This window comes from Pongo pygmaeus, chromosome X (genome assembly GCF_028885625.2).
Source record: "Pongo pygmaeus isolate AG05252 chromosome X, NHGRI_mPonPyg2-v2.0_pri, whole genome shotgun sequence".
Taxonomy (NCBI): Eukaryota; Metazoa; Chordata; class Mammalia; order Primates; family Hominidae; genus Pongo; species Pongo pygmaeus.
In genome coordinates, this window is record NC_072396.2 from 40,772,707 (window position 1) to 40,787,900 (window position 15,194).

The 15,194-nt window shown below is 58.4% G+C and overlaps 1 protein-coding gene across 11 annotated transcripts in view; it reads right to left on the reverse strand.

Annotated features, from left to right (window-relative positions):
- The window catches only part of BCOR (BCL6 corepressor), a 127,258-nt gene that overhangs the window by 96,160 nt on the left and 15,904 nt on the right, over positions 1-15,194 (reverse strand). For 3 of the 11 annotated variants that reach the window (XM_063660417.1, XM_063660422.1, XM_063660425.1), the window contains exon 1: positions 330-503. The exons of 4 other annotated variants lie outside the window; for them this stretch is intronic. The gene's annotated coding sequence lies outside the window, so the exon portion shown is untranslated. Of the gene's footprint in view, positions 1-329; positions 517-15,194 lie in introns of those variants that run through there. 4 more of the 11 variants (XM_063660421.1, XM_063660420.1, XM_063660416.1 and 1 more) reach the window with 3 other exon arrangements.

A 15,194-nucleotide genomic window follows, 5' to 3' on the forward strand; every position in this document is an offset into this window, starting at 1 on the left:
CGACTGCGAAAGCCATTACTGCCGGCGCGCGAGAGACTTTTTAAATATTTACAGCCCGCTCTCCGCACGGTAGCCTGATCCATCTCGTGGGCGCGGAGGCGGGGCGCGGGGCTCCGCTCCCGCGGAGGCGCGGAGCCGGGGCTGGGGAGCCCGGTGCCTCCCCCCACGGCCCTGAGGTCCACCCTGCGCCCCCACTCTATTTAACCCCCAGGTGGGGAGAGGCCCCCGAGACTGCACACAGCGCGCCCGGGGCCCTGCCGGGGCCTGAGCGGGCGGGGGACAGTGTCCGGGAGGAGGGAGGGCCGAGAGGCTGATTTAAAGATTCTCACCGGGAAGCGAGCGAGGCACAGACCTGAGAGCCGCCGCGCGGTGAAATCCGAGGAGCTCTCTTGGCGAGGAGGGGCTGTCAGAGGCCATTTATCTCTCGCCAGAGTGGAGGCTCAGCTCCCACACCGCCCGCGAGTAACAATGGCAGCGATCAGCAGCTCTGCACGCGCTTCAGTGCATGAATGGATTGCGGAAGATGCCTGCGTCGGCTCCGCTCAGGAGGCTCTAGGAGCGCCCCCTCCCCGCCCGCCGCGCCCGCCCCCGCGGCCTCCCTCGGCCTTGCGGGCGCCTCGGGGTTCGCAAGTTGGGCCCCGCGGCGCGGTCACTCTCACCCAGAACCCCCGCCGCCGTTCCCAGGGCCTTGGCACCTCGCCACCGAGTGTCATTGGGGGCTGAAATTTGACACAAGCCTTCCTGGCCTCCCCGACGCAGACACCGCTGTCAGCCCCCTCCTTTCTTCGCGCCCCTAGCCCCTGGCGGCAAGTTTTCTTTCAAGGAGTTGCACCGTGTTTCCGCCGCAAAGGCCGGCGGCGTGCGGGCCCGGGAGGAGGGGGCGGGCTCGGAACGGTTCCTTCACCTGCTCCGCCGCCTGGGGTGTTTGTAGGTCCCCGCTGGCCCCCAGCCCTAGCGTCCATACGCGGCGCTCCCAAGCTTTTGGCGGCTAATCCACCGAGAGTCCCTGCGATCCGCACATGCACGTGCACTCTGGACACCCTCGTCCCAGCCCACATCAGCGGCAAAATCATGTACCCAAATTCTTTCTTGGCGGCTTACAGTCTTGAAAGTTGGGAGAGCGCCACAGACCTCGAAGTCTGCCGCAGAAATGTTCCCCCTCAACTCTGCAAAGTAGGTCTCATTAAAACAAAACGAAACAAAAAAACCCTCCAGTTTCGGCCGAGGGCTGAGAGAAGCGGGAAACGCAGTGAAGGATACCCCAATCCCTCTTGAGTTTGTTTTGGTGGAGCTAAACCAGAAACCCGGGGATATTTCTGTTTGGGGGATCGCCAAGCCCGGGATGCGTCTGCCTAAGGCGAGGTGGGGAGGAGGGGAGCGCAAGAAGTGGACACTCGCTGCGATCCAAAGGCAAAGCCAAGTACCCCGCGGGAAGAGGCCGAGCTGACCCAGGTTGCAGGAAGACCGCCACATGTGCGCGAAGACGCACTCGGAGAGGCAGAGCGCGACCCGCCGACCTAGGAGACTGGCGAGGACAGGCTAGAAGCTGGCAGCAAGACAAAGCGGGAGTAGAGAGCCAGGGAGGCTCGGCCGAAGACCCGAAAACGCAGGCAGCAGCAGCCGCCCGAGTCCGGAAGCGGAGGCGTGCGCAGCCAGGCCCAGCCTGGCATAGCCCCATTTTCACGCCTAAGGACGCGGACACAGACTCTTGGCATGACCTCCTGCCAGAGCTGGTCTCTGTAGGGCTTGGGCCTACAGTCGGCTGAGGCCTTTCCAGCAGACAGTGGGGTCCCCAGGGGAGGTCTTCAAGAATCCGGGCCCCTCTGGTTTCCGCCCCCTCCCTGAGCCCAGGACAAAGGTAGCGGGTTTGAGGAGCTCGGAATGTTCTCAGGGCGTCTACAAGGCCATCAGAGAGCTGGTGCCTCCACTGTCAGGGCCTCGGGCAACTTTTTATCTGACTTGGCGGCGCTGGAGGGCTGCCACTTTCCACCACATTTCCATTTGGCCTTCCCAATTGCATTACCCTGAAGGCACTGCCCACACCCTAGCCTTCCAGCAATCGGGATTCAAGCTGGACTTCCCATAACTAGCAACAGTGTAACGTGAAGACACTCCTAGACTCAGGTTCCCCTCAACCCTTCTCCCGCTTGTCCGCACACGGGGCGGATCAACGCCCCCCACCCACGGCCCCACCCCCGTGGGCTGCGCAACCCAGGGCCGCAGCTACCGAGTGTGCTTCTCCTCCCTCCCGAGGCTGTTGGCTTTGAACACACTTGCTGCACCCACCCCCACCACACACTCAGTCGTTCTCACCCTTCCTTTCTCCCTGCTGGGCCTTCTCCAAACCGGATTGCCTAGCCTGAATGCAGAGTCCAGGCAGAGCAGGAAGCCTGGGAGATCAAGCAGAGGTGGCCGAGGAAACAGAAGAGAGGGCCCTTCATGGGGGAGGGGGCCCATGTCTGAGAAAGAAGGCAGCCAGGAGACACAGCCTGCAGGAGAGAGGGAGTATAAAGGGAAAGCCAGCACTAATCCCTCAGCCTGCCTACGTGGGGCCTGACAATTTACAAAAGCCTTTTCCCCGAATATTATCTCATGTGCCGCAGCAGCCTCACCACCAGCGCTGTGAGGGAAGTAGGACAGATAGCATCACCCCCATTGGCAAAGGAGGGAAATGGGGCCCAGCGGGTTGAGAGAGGTCTGTGCTAAGGTCACGGCGCGAAGAGTGGTGGAAGAGGCCCGAGGCCTGGGGTTTCCTGCCCCAAAGTTAACTTTCCTGTTCCATCGTTGTGTATGTGTTTCTGGGTGAGCATCTGCGTGGAGGGGAAGGACTGCCGGACAGGAATGCACAGTCCAGTTAGGGAAGTCCAGGAAGGAAGAACACAGCCCCACACCTCTTCCTCTGCCCGGGTCTCACACAACAGCCCCTGCTCTTTCCACAACAGCCTGGAGCCGGCCCCCGACCAGCCTGCCTGGGGGGAGCTGTTAGTGCCTGGCTGTGCCTTCAGCAGTGCGGATTTCAGAGATCTCGTATCCTCTGCTTCGCTCCGCTCAGCTCTCTACTCAGCCTGTCATCCCCACCCCCAGCCTCGGCTGCAGGATGCCTTGCGTCCAACTGTGGTTTCCGGGCAATAAAACAACTATTAAAGTCTCAGGCACGGCTGGTGATTTGCATCACATCCTCTTGTGCATGGATTCAATGTTTAATACACAATATTGAATACGGATATTAAAAATCAATAGCTGGGGACCCCTGGGGAGGCGGCACAGTGCGATCCTGCTTCGGGAACACAACCAGCTCTTCTAAAAAGACAGGAACGGCAAGTTCAGCCAAGCTGAGCCCAGCGCCAGGGGAAGTGAGGAGTAGTGGATGCATCTCAGCTTCCTGATATGCTTAACTGCGCCATTCCCAAGTCGAGCTAAAGGGAAGCCAAAGGAATGGTATGCCCCTAGGCTCTACTAGCTTTGAGATGGGAGGGTGGGGAGGTACGTTTGTTTCCAAGCAGCGTACCAGCCAGGGGTGCGGAGTTGCTTTTTTTCCTTGTTATTTGCACTTTGGTTTGGTTCGAGTCTGAGTCTTACATGCAGGCTCTCAACTCTTCCCACCATGATGGCTCCTTCCTGGGCCTCATGACATCCATCACCATAGGCCCCATGGGGAGCTCTTGGCATAAGCTCTCAGAGAGATGGAACAGGAATCCCAATGGCTCCGAATATGCTTTGCACAGTAAAAGAAATGTGAATGCATGATACCAGGCTCTGAGTTGCAGTCTTCTGAGGCACTCTGAGCCTTCAGAACAGAAATCCTCAGGCCGTGTGACCCGCCTAAAGGCCTGGTGATGGCTGAGTGGTGACAGAGGAAAGGGGACGAGAAGGAGGCTGGGACATCGAAGCATTCCTGCTCCAGAGCCAGAATCCAGATTGTCCGTTAAACAGCCAGGAGAAGAGCAAGCTCCCAAGATGCATAATTATCTTTTCAGGCCTGAAGAGGAACACACATTACTCTCTTCTTTATCAAAACATAGAAATATACCTTACCCTAAACAGAAACAAGGTTCTCATAGACTGATGGGGTAGGAGTGAAGGAGAATAAACATCTTTGAGAGGATTCAGTTTTTTTCCATTACGGAAAGGGAAGAGAAACTGACAGTGGGAAACACACTTAGGTTATCTGATTGGAAGGGCCTGGGGGATTTTAGATGCCAAAAACTGTGTGAACTTGACCTACTGAAATGTCATCTTAGACACCAAATTATAATAATAATTTTATGGATTCATTTTTATCATAGTTTAAATCAATAAGGATTGAGTTGGAAATCTTGCTCTAATTATAAATAGATGGAGAGAACACCTCAGGAAAACTCCAAAGTAGTAATTTGGGTAAAAGTTAGAAGCGGAGGAAAGAGGTGGAAAATGACAGTTAATGAGCCTGTGGCCTCCACTCTGTTCCCTAACAGTTGTCAGAGAACCATCAAAGGGAGGGAACAGGCGCCCTTCTCAGAACCATCACAGGAAAAGCAGACATTCTCTGGCTGCTGCAGATCCCCTCGGTGGTGGTTCCTACACCCAGCCTACTGGGAGTTTGCCTATGTGTATTTATGTGTTTCCGGGCTGGGGAGTGTAGCTACTTTCACAAGATTGGGCCCTGAGCCTGTGAAACCCACTAGCGAAAGTTCTACCGCGAGGAAAAGCCGTTCTAAGGCAATGCTGGAGACCAGGAACTGCTCTGGCATCATCAACAATATCTTCATGATTCCTGCACTAGCAAACTGCTTCACGTCTTCCCACCTCAACCATGGGGCCGAGCTCTGGGCCTCTTACAGATCCATACAGGCAGGACCTTTTGCAGCTAACATAGATGTGTGGCTAGGGCATGAGACAGCCGGCCAAGGGAAAAGGAGGCTAAGGCTGGGGATGGCTGGGAAGGACCAAGGCCCAGGAGGGCCTCCTGGTACAAGCATAGAACTGACCCAGCATGGGGGAGTTGTACCTCCAGAACCCACTAAGTGTGGCACGTCCCCCTCTGGACCCACCAGGTACTCCAAACCAAGAGGAAAAGCATCCTTGTGGCATGTGGGTGGATTAGGCCCAAGGCGCAGGTGAGCTCTGCTGCAGAAGGAACCTACACACCAAGTCCCAAATGCCCAAGTGGGAACAGGGATTGGGGCAAGCAGGAGGGAGGGGGGATCTTTCTGCCTCCCATCACCTCACCCTTCTGTAATGTTTTCCTGGAATGAACAGAAGTCGCCAGCAGAGTTGTTCCTGGAGCCCCTCCCTCCGGGACTGTCACTACCTCCTGGTGTAAGACAGGGAGGACCATGGCTTTCTGCCGGGAGGATCCTCTGGCTAGTACCCGAGCCTTGGATTCTGGCACGAAGCCTCATAGTTCCGATGAGGCTTTACCTCCCTTCCTACGTCTCGAAGAAAAACACCCCCTGGAACTGCTGGGGTGAACTCGGAGCCTGAGGCCAGGGTCAGCGGGGGGACGGGTCCCCACCACCACCAAGTTGCCGGCAGAGATAACAGCTGTGGGAGGGGGAGGGGAGCGGCAGGCAGCCACGACTGAACGGTTGCGATCTAGAAAATTCAACAAGAGGCCGCAGCGGTGGCGGCGGCGGCGGCTCCAATTAGCTGAGCCAACTGGGGAGGCAGAGAGCGAGACGGCGGCCCCGCCGATCGTGCCCCGGGCGAGCAGGCAGGCGGGGGCGCGGGGCCTCGAGCTGCCCTGGCGGCCCTCGCTCGGCCCCTCCCGTGGGCTCTCGGAGCGCGCCTGGTGTTTACACACTGTCCTTTCGACGTGGGATCAAATTTCAGGCCGCGCTGGAGGCGCCAGGGGCCGGCCACAGGCTCAGGAGAGGGGAAGAGGTGGAGAGGGATCTAAGGCAGCGCTGCGCCGAGGAGAAGGCCTGGCGCTCGTGGGCACAGCTAGTGCAGCGGTCCCCACGGGGTGGGGTGGAGAGAAGTCCACTGGGCAGGGTGGGTAGGGGTTGCTGGGGTTGCAGGGGGGTATCTGGAGGGAGAAACACCTCCAAGTCACTAGAGTATTTGTCTTTCGCCCACTCGGGCCGGGGAATTTAGTCCTGCAAGGGGACAGGCGGCGGCGGGGATATGCTCAGAACCCAGGCGCTTCGACAGCCCTGAGCGCCCCTTGTGCGCTCTTCACCCCTCCCCACCCCGTCCCTTTGATATACTATCCGATCCAGGCCATTGTTACGGGGAGGGGTATGTGGGCTGAAGGAACTCGGGGTTGGAGACCTGGAGCTTCCCAGCGCGCCCTGGCCCTGGCGCTGCGGAGGCCTCGAGTGGAGTGCCGGAGGGCTCGCCGCTGCGCATCTCCTCTGAGCTGGCAGCCAGCGGGTGCCCCACGCTGTCAAGCGGCGGCGGGTGAGCTTCCAGCAGCACAGGCACACTGTAAACAGCCGCGTGCACGCCCTCCCCGCCCGGGCTGGGAACCTCACCCAAACACCACGCCGCTTTCTCTCCGGCTACCGGGCGAGGCTTTTGTGACCAAGCCTAGGGGAAGGGGGTCCCCACCCCACCCCCAGGCCACCCGGGCCCCGGAGCCAGCGTTCTGAATCTGCAGGAGTGCGGGGTGCTGCGGGGAGGGGAAGGAGTCAGCGCCTGCCCCCTCCTCACTGAATGTCTGCTTTGTTCCGGAAAACAAGGGAAGCATTAGGCGGCTGCCCCCGGGGAAACACAAAACTTCTTTTTGAATCTCGGGAAGGGCGGTTGACTGCATTAGGGAGCTCCCGAGACAGAATGAGGAAGGAAAAAGCCGAGAGGGCGGGAGGGAGACAGGGAGACTTCCGCGGGAGGCCGATGGTCAAAGTGGGGGGTAAAACCGCTCAGGGTGACCGGGCTGGAGACCCAGGAACCCGACTCGGCGCGAAGGTGCCGCGCGAGTTCCAGCGAGCAGCCTGCCCGGCCAAGTGGCGCCTGCCCAGCCGGCGGCCGTGCCAGCTTCCTGCCCTGCCCAGGACCGCGGAGCAGTCGGGGACGCCGCCGCAGGCTGGCCCGGAATCGCAGGACAGCGGCGGGGGGAGGGGGTAGCCAGGCCGCAAGTAAACTCGCACTAGAGCTTTCTGCACACCTCCGCTCTAGAGAGGGGACCCGGACCCCGGGTCTGTGAGGCGTCGGCTTTGGCCTTCCAACCTGGGGGTGCGCGGGGAAGCAAAGACCCAGGGGGCACCCCCACCCTCGCCCGAGGCCCGAGGGTGGGGGACAGCCGAAATGTCTTTGGTCTTGTTTGATGACCGCTTGGCGGATCTGCTCCCATCCGGGTTCTGCCGTTCCGAGGGTGCCGGGTCAGTGATACCCAGGCTGGTCTGAGCAGGCAAGTGGATGAGCAAAAGCAAATCTGTCGCTCCTCCGACCGCCACCCCTTACTTAGCCTTTACCGCATCCAAGGTAGGGGAGGGCACCCAGGCTCTTCCCCACCCCCCGCGGGGCGCTCCCTCTGCCTCGGAAGCTGAGACTAAGAGCGAGGGTTTTCCCCCTTTCCCCTGGGCTCGCTGGGTTTCTAACTTCCTCTAAACCTCCCTCCTCGCTCCGAAAAGCCCCGAGGAGAGGAGCTGAGAGGAAGCACGCCGCTAGTGTGCAAAATGAAGACCATGTGTGAGGACGGCGGTATCAGAGTGCAGCTGCGGGGGTTAGGGGGTGGCAAAGGCCCCCGCGCGGCCGGAGGCTCGGGGCCGCAGCAGCCAGTGCCTCTGCTCTGCGTTGGGGACTCGGAGCCGCAGCGAGAGGCAGTGGAGAGGCAGGGCTGGCCTCGTGGCGGGAGGCGAGGAGGGGGTGCGAGGGCTGCCGCGCCGTGGGGGGCAGGGGGCGGGGACGCAGCCCCGGCTTCCTGGGCCGCAGCTGCGACCGAGGGTGCAAGAGCAGATCGTGCTCTACGGCGGTGGCGGCGGCGGCGGCTCGGGCCCGCCGCGCTCGCAGCTGAGAATCAACAAAGGGAGGCGGCGGGGGAGGGGCGCCACCGAGCGTTCGCTGGCTGCTGTGGAATAATAAAAAATAATTAATAATGATAATAAGAGAAAAATCCCCCGGCTTTCATGGCTCTGGGTTTCCGTGTGGCTGCAGCGGGAAGCGCGCTGTCCTTGAGGCGGCCTCTCTCGCCTGGCCTGCCCGCCCCTCCCCCTCCTCGCCCCCTCCCCTCCCCAGGAACCGGGAAGAGAAAGGTCTGCAGCTGACAAATATTATCCATTCTCCCCATCGATCGCGGAGTGTACAGATGTGAGCGCTTGATGTGCCCGCGGAGCGGCGGATCCTCCCTGCTCGCTCGCTCTCGCCCAGGCTCCGCTCGCCGTCCCCCTCCTCCCCCTTTGTTCTCCTCCCCTTTCCCTCTCTTTAAATAGATTTCAGGGCGCTGCCTGTTGGAGAGCAGCTGGCGATCTCTCCCGAGAGAGGGAGCGAGCGAAGCCCGAGGTGCCCTGTCACCAGCCTCCCCTCCCCCACCTCGGCTTTTCGCTACGTCCCCCCCACTCCACCTTTCTCCAGTTTCCAAAATAGAAAACACCGGGAACACCCACGCCCACTGCACCGCGAGCCCCTGGGAGACTTTGGACCCCTCGTGCTGTTCCTTGTGTGTCTGTGCAGAGGAAGGGGAGTGCAGGGAGGGGACCCAGGGCCGCGGCAGAAGAGCCAAGGGTCCGGATCTTTCCCTGGCAGCAGCAGGGACGCAGCGTGGGTCACGCTAAGAGGGTACAGTTTACCCATTAGGGAAAGTCGGCGGAGACGGCCCTTTTATTCCTCTTTTGCAGATGGCAGATTAATCCGGCAGCGCCCGGCCTCAAAGGGACCGGCTGCTCGGCAAAGGGTTAACCCGTCGGCCGGTAATCGTGGACACGCGCGCACACACACGCACGCGCGCGCGCGTCCTCTCCGCCTGCCCGAGCGCCCGCCGCGGCCCGCAGTGCGCCCGGGGCTGGGGGAGTAGCTGCGGGAGGGGAGGGGGTCGGGGGAGGGGCGGGGCGGGTTTAACCAGGCCGCCCGACTGAGCCGGGGCCACCTCGCCGTCTGTCACTTAAATGATTGTCCTCCGCTCCGCTCAGTGCGGTCAGTACGGGCTGTTAACAGGCAGTTGCAATCAGTTTCCGAAAGGTCAGCCAAGGTCCTCCGGCTCTCGCAGACGGAAGGCATTACGAAACCGCTTTTGTATCTGCAGGCACTTTAGAAAAAGAGGCGAGAAGGGGCGCACCGCAGTGTCGCGGCTGCTGCGACCGGGGGAGAGGGTCGGGGGCTGCGCAGCGGAGGAGTCCGTACCCCCGCGGCCAGGGTCAGGCGGCGTGGATATCACCCGCGGAGTGACCCAGGGCCTCCAGGTTTCGGTGGGGAAGCAGGAAGGGGGTGGGGAGCAGGCGGCAAGGGAAGGAGGAGTGGGAGGAAGTGGGAGAGGCGTCCTGGCTTCTCTCCTCATCCAGCCAACAGCCCACACCCGGACCCAGACGGGAGCGGGCGGCCTTGGGCGCGAGGAGACCCCACTCGGACTCCCAGGCCCTCTTGGCGCCTGGAAGTAGGGAGGGGGTGTTTGGGGGGGAAAGACCCTCGCCGAGCGAGCGAGTCCCAGCGCGGTGTCTGAAGACGCTGCTGCCGCCGCCGCTAGAAGTCGTCCATCAGCAACCAGTCCAACCTGCCAGTGATAATGTGCGATCAACACCAAATCACCCCCGGCAGGCGCGATCCATCATCGCAGCGCGCCGCGGGCCCGCGTGAGGCTGACTCGCGGCTGGGGTGGGGAGGGGGGGCGCGCGGAGCAGGAGGCGGTCGCCCAGCACACCCGGACTCTCCGCGCACCTCGCTGCCCCTCCTGGAGGCCTGCACCCAGGCGCTCATAACTCTCCAAGTTCCCCAGCTGCAGAGCGAAAACCCAGTGGCTCCGAGTTCCGGGCACAGGTCACTTAGGAGTCCGCGCGTCCTCCGCGCCCTGCTATCGTGGTCACACCCTGCAAAGCCATTCCAGCCTCGGAGCTGCCCTGCCCATCCCCTCCCCCTCCTCCGAGAAACCGTGGCTGGCAGGAAATTAATATTTAATATCGTGAAATTGATTAAAGGGCTGGAAGCCGGCGATGGGTTGGGGGGAAGGGTAGGGACTCCTAGCGTAATTAAAGATCTGAGAGTCGTGGCCGTTCCTTGTCGGCCCTGGCCGCACGTGGCCTTTGTGAAGCCGATGCGGGGTCCGACTGGGCTGAGCCTGGCGAGCCGGGGTCCGGAGCCCGTGCAGCTTAGGTTCTGGCCCGCGCGGCCGGGTTTTTTCGGGGCGGGGGGAGGGCTGGGGCGGCACAGCAGCGGCAGGGGATGAGGAGGTGACCTTAGGGCACCCGGGGCTGCGCGCAGAGCCACTCTTCCCCTGCCCGCCTGCACCGTGGGCCGCTAGAGCCCGAGGGTCGGGTGCTACAACTGCTGTCTTGCTTGTACAGCACAGAAGCGTCTTTACTGACCAGGTGGCCTCGAGGGCGCACGGCCTACCCCCAGACCCCCTTTCAGCAGCCTCACTCTGGGCTCCGCTTCGAGGCGCCTCCCCAACCCCTGACAGGGGTCTTCTGAGCCCCCCACGCAGCCCTTCGGGAGGGGAGAATCAGGTTCACCTTTCCCCCTGCAACTTGGAAATCCTAGGGCTGAGGCGGCCCGGGGCCCCCCGCCGGTTCTCTCCTGTCCAGGCCTCAGCCTGGTACGCTCACGCCTGGGGCAGCTTAACTCGTTCAGCTGCGCTGCAGATGGGGCCTGCTGCTCGAAGCCGCTGTCTCCAGGGAGTCGTCACCGAACCAGCTCGGCCAGCCGCCTGTCGTGCCGTTTAAGGTTACCGCGCCTCCCGGGAGGGGCATCGGGACTGGACCGGGCAGGAGGTGGGTGCAGCTGAGGTTCCCTGGCCACCTGAGCTAACACTAGGAGAGGAATTCGGTGTGCAAAAGATCAGTGGTAACCCATTGGCCCTGGCTACAGTTTAGAAGTCGAATGGTTGGCTTGGTGGGGTGACCCCAGCTCACGGAGGCCTGGCTCCAAAGGGCTGCTTTGAACTTTTTCTTGTATCTGATTTTTTAGTGAAGCACTCTGAAAAGTACCAAGTGTGCAGAGGGGACAAAACACAAAATACATCAAGCTGCGTCCTTGGCCCTAATCAGGGGAGCAGGAAGGCCCTCCAGACTCCAGGCCCGCTGTGGGGAAGGTCAGGACCACAGAGGATTAGGCCCAGTCTTGGGTTTATTGCTGTACTTGAACAAAGTGCCGGGGGCTGCCTAAACTGGAGCAAGAGAGAGGTAATTAAAAGAGGGCCTGCAGAAGGAAGTAAAGGCTGGTGTGGCTGCTGCCCAGGGTAGGTGGAGGAAGTGTTTTCCATAAGAATAACAAGCCGGTGCAAATGTTATGCAGAAAGACTATTTCACCAAAACAAAACCAAAAAGTTCACATTCTGCCTCTCAAGCTGAGCTGATAAACAACATGCAAACTTTGGATGGAACCTTGAACCAGTGGGAGGTGTCAACCCAGTTTACAAAGGGTAATGGGGAAGCGTTTCTGGGTACTTCTCTGTTTCTACCATTGTGATTCTACCTGCATCAGCTGCTCCCTTTGGGGCCCTTCTGACCTCCCAATCTGAGCCCAGCGGGAGATCACTCAGAATGCACCGCATTCATCAATGCCATTTCTGGTAAATTGGACCTCAGGTTTTGGAGTGTCCTAGGAGGCAGGCAGCCTACACTGCGCGCATACCGATGTCACAGCAAATGTGAGGAACCGCACATATTCTGTAGCCTTTACTGCCTTTACTAGAGAATACCGTGTATTTCACAACCAGAAGTAGCAGATTTTCCAAGACATTCCTGATTTCAAGAGCTTTGAGCCCTGTGTCTTTACGGGGCCTGAAGCCCTACCTGCGGTTACTAATATCGTCGAATTGCGCACCAGAGGTGTCGCAGGGCTGGAAGAAATGGCTTGGGTGTGGGGCTGGCACCCAGTGGTCCCCGCTCGTCCCCTGTCCACCATGTCTAGCCAGGCGGCCATCCTCCTGGCCGTCCCGATCCCAGCCGGGGCCCGTCCAGGTAGGGCTCCGGGCAGGGGGCCTGTCAGGACGAAGTGGCAGGACCGGCCCTCGGGGTCCCCGTGGGTAAAGGAGGAGCGGCTTCGCGCCCGGGGACACAGCGCGCGCCCCGGCTGACACCGGGCTGCCGCCGCCTCTCCCCCGGACGCCGGCGGCTGCGCGCCGGCCGCCATCTTGGCCCCGCTGCGCAGGCGGCGCTGCCCCCGGCGGTAGGACTGCGGAGCCGCAGGCTGGGCCCGCGCTGCCGGGGGGCGCTCCCTCCCGAGGCCCCCCTCCCCGCTGCGGGCCACGCTGACCCCAGGTCGGGGATGATGGGGCGGCCGTCCCTGGTGAAAGCGTGGCCTGTAGTGTCGCCCCTCCTTGAAACGCTGGAGCGGATCTTAATCCTGAGAAACGACCTCTGGTTCCCGGACTCCCACGATGATCAACGTGTTATCGCCTCTCCCGCGCACCCCAGAACTCTGTCCCCAGAGGCAACCTGCGGAGGCAGCTGGGGGTGGGGGGCGAGGCCTACCCACCGTTCACAGGGCGCTCTTGGGACCAGAGAGGATTTGAGAGTTACCACGATTTAGGGCTCCTGATTGGAGAAGACTGGAACTTTATTTGTCCACTTTTTGAATTTAACATGCATTTATGGAGAGCTTGCTAAGGACGAGGCGCTGTGTTAGGACCTAGGGGGATCCAAAAGTACAGAAGTGAATTTTTAAAAGACACCTTTGGCCCCCTCAAGTAATTTACAATCTAGTTGGAAAGGCAGACTTGTAAATGACTGAACACAAATAAAAGGCACCGTGAGGTGAACGTAAATAAAGGGCATGAATCTTGCAGTAAATGGCCTGGGTAAAGGCGAATTATTTTAAAAATAATGTTTATTTCTAAAAATGTAGAATCAGTTCGGGGGGGAGGGGAGGGTAAAGATTTACTAATACTGAATATTTCCACGGTTCTCGGGGCTAACAGTCATTACTTCTGAAAGGTTGTTTAGGAAAAATGATGAAAGTTTATTTCAACTAAGCAAAATATCAAATATCAGAAACTCTGGATTAATTTATCAGCTCTTGACATTAGCTGGGTGGGAGACACAATTTTCCACCAAAACACAATACCCCATTTGAAATCAGTAAAAACTCCCACCGCATTTCATAAAAGTGTTTTTTTGTTTGTTTTTTGGTTTTTGGTGTTTTTTTTTTTTGAGACAGAGTCTCGCTCTGTCGCCCGGGTTGGAGTGCACTGGCGCGATCTCCGCTCACTGCAAGCTCTGGCTCCCAGGTTCACGCCATTTTCCTGCCTCAGCCTCCCGAATAGCTGGGACTACAGGCGCCTGCCACCGCGCCCGGCTAATTTTTTTTTGTATTTTTAGTAGAGACGGGGTCTCACCGTGTTAGCCAGGATGGTCTCGATCTCCTGACCTCGTGATCCACCCGCCTCGGCCTCCCAAATTGCTGGGATTACAGGCGTGAGCCGCCGCGCCCGGCCAAAAGTTTTAGAAAATAAAACTAAATGGAAGATTGGAAACTTTTTGAAAAAGTTTTCAGATTTAAAGAAAATAGGGATTAAAAAAAGAAACACAAAGCAAAAAAAGATCAGCCCATTTGCAGATGCTCTTCAAGATTTGGACATGCAGAAAATTGTCCTGAGATTAATTGTACAGAGGTTGGAAAGTATGGGAAAAGTAGTCATAGGTCAAAGAAAATTAGGCAAATATAAAAATGAGGCAATTATTAACTCCAGGAAAAAAAAAAATCTTACAAGAAAGGAACTGCAATCACTGAAGCTTATTTGGCTCAGCAATGAATGATATATATGTGGTTACAAAGTAACACTGGATATGAATTTAGTAAGGCATTGTGCTCTAGTGCTATGGTAAGAATGGAGAAGGGAAAGTATGGTACAGAGATCTGAAATCCCCCTCCACCATCAGATGGTTGACATGGATTACCCTTTTTGTTTTTTTTTGTTTTTTTTGAGACAGAGTCTGGCTCTGTCGCCCAGGCTGGAGTGCTGGAGTGCAGTGGCGCGATCTCGGCTCACTGCAAGCTCCGCCTCCCGGGTTCACGCCATTCTCCTGCCTCAGCCTCCCGAGTAGCTGGGACTACAGGCGCCCGCCATTACGCCCGGCTAATTTTATGTATTTTTTTTTTAGTAGAGACGGGGTTTCACTGTGTTAGCCAGGATGGTCTCCATCTCCTGACCTCGTGATCCGCCCGCCTCGGCCTCCCAGAATGCTGGGATTACGAGCATGAGCCACCACACCCGGCCGGATTACTTTTTTGTTTTTCTTTGAGATGTAGTCTCACTTTGTCACCCAGGCTGGGCTGGAGTGCAGTGGCGTGACAAAGCGAGACCCTGTCTCAAAAAAAAAAAAAAAAATCAGGCAATCAATAAAAAGAAGGCTCCCAAAGACCTCCTCAACCAGCCCATTACTGACACTAGAAAAGTTCCCTTTTGGAGTTGTTTAATTTTGATTGGAATTTCTTTCTTCAGATGATCCTCTGCTTTTTTTTTTTTAAGATGGTGTCTCGCTCTCTCGCCCAGGCTGGAGTGCAGTGGCACAATCTCGGCCTACTGCAACCTCCACCTCCCAGGTTCAAACAATTCTCCTGCCTCAGCCTCCTCAGTAGCTGGGACTACAGGCGCACTACGCCACGCCTGGCTAATTTTTTTTTTTTTTTGTATTTTAGTAGAGACGGGGTTTCACCATGTTGCCCAGGCTGGTAGCGAACTCCTGAGCTCAGGCAATCTGCGCCCACCTCGGCCTCCCAAAGTGTTGGGATTACAGGTGTGAGCCACCGAACTCGGCCTTTTTTTTTTTTTTTTTTTTGAGACAGGATCTGTCTCTGTTGCCCAGGTCGAAGTGCAGTGGTGCGATCTGGGCTCACTGCAGCCTTGACCTCTCGCTCTCGGGCTGGAGCGATTCTCCCACCTCAGCCTCCAGAGTAGCTGGGACTACAGGTTCATGCCACCATGCCCGGCTAATTTTTGTTTTTTTGTTTTTTGGGGTTTTTTGAGACGTCGTCTCACTCTGTCACCCAGGCTGGAGTGAAGTGGCGCGATCTTGGCTCACTGCAACCTCCGCCTGCCAGGTTCAAGCGATTCTCCTGCCTCAGCCTCCTGAGTAGCTGGGATTAGCGCCACCATGCCCGGCTAATTTTTGTATTTTTAGTAG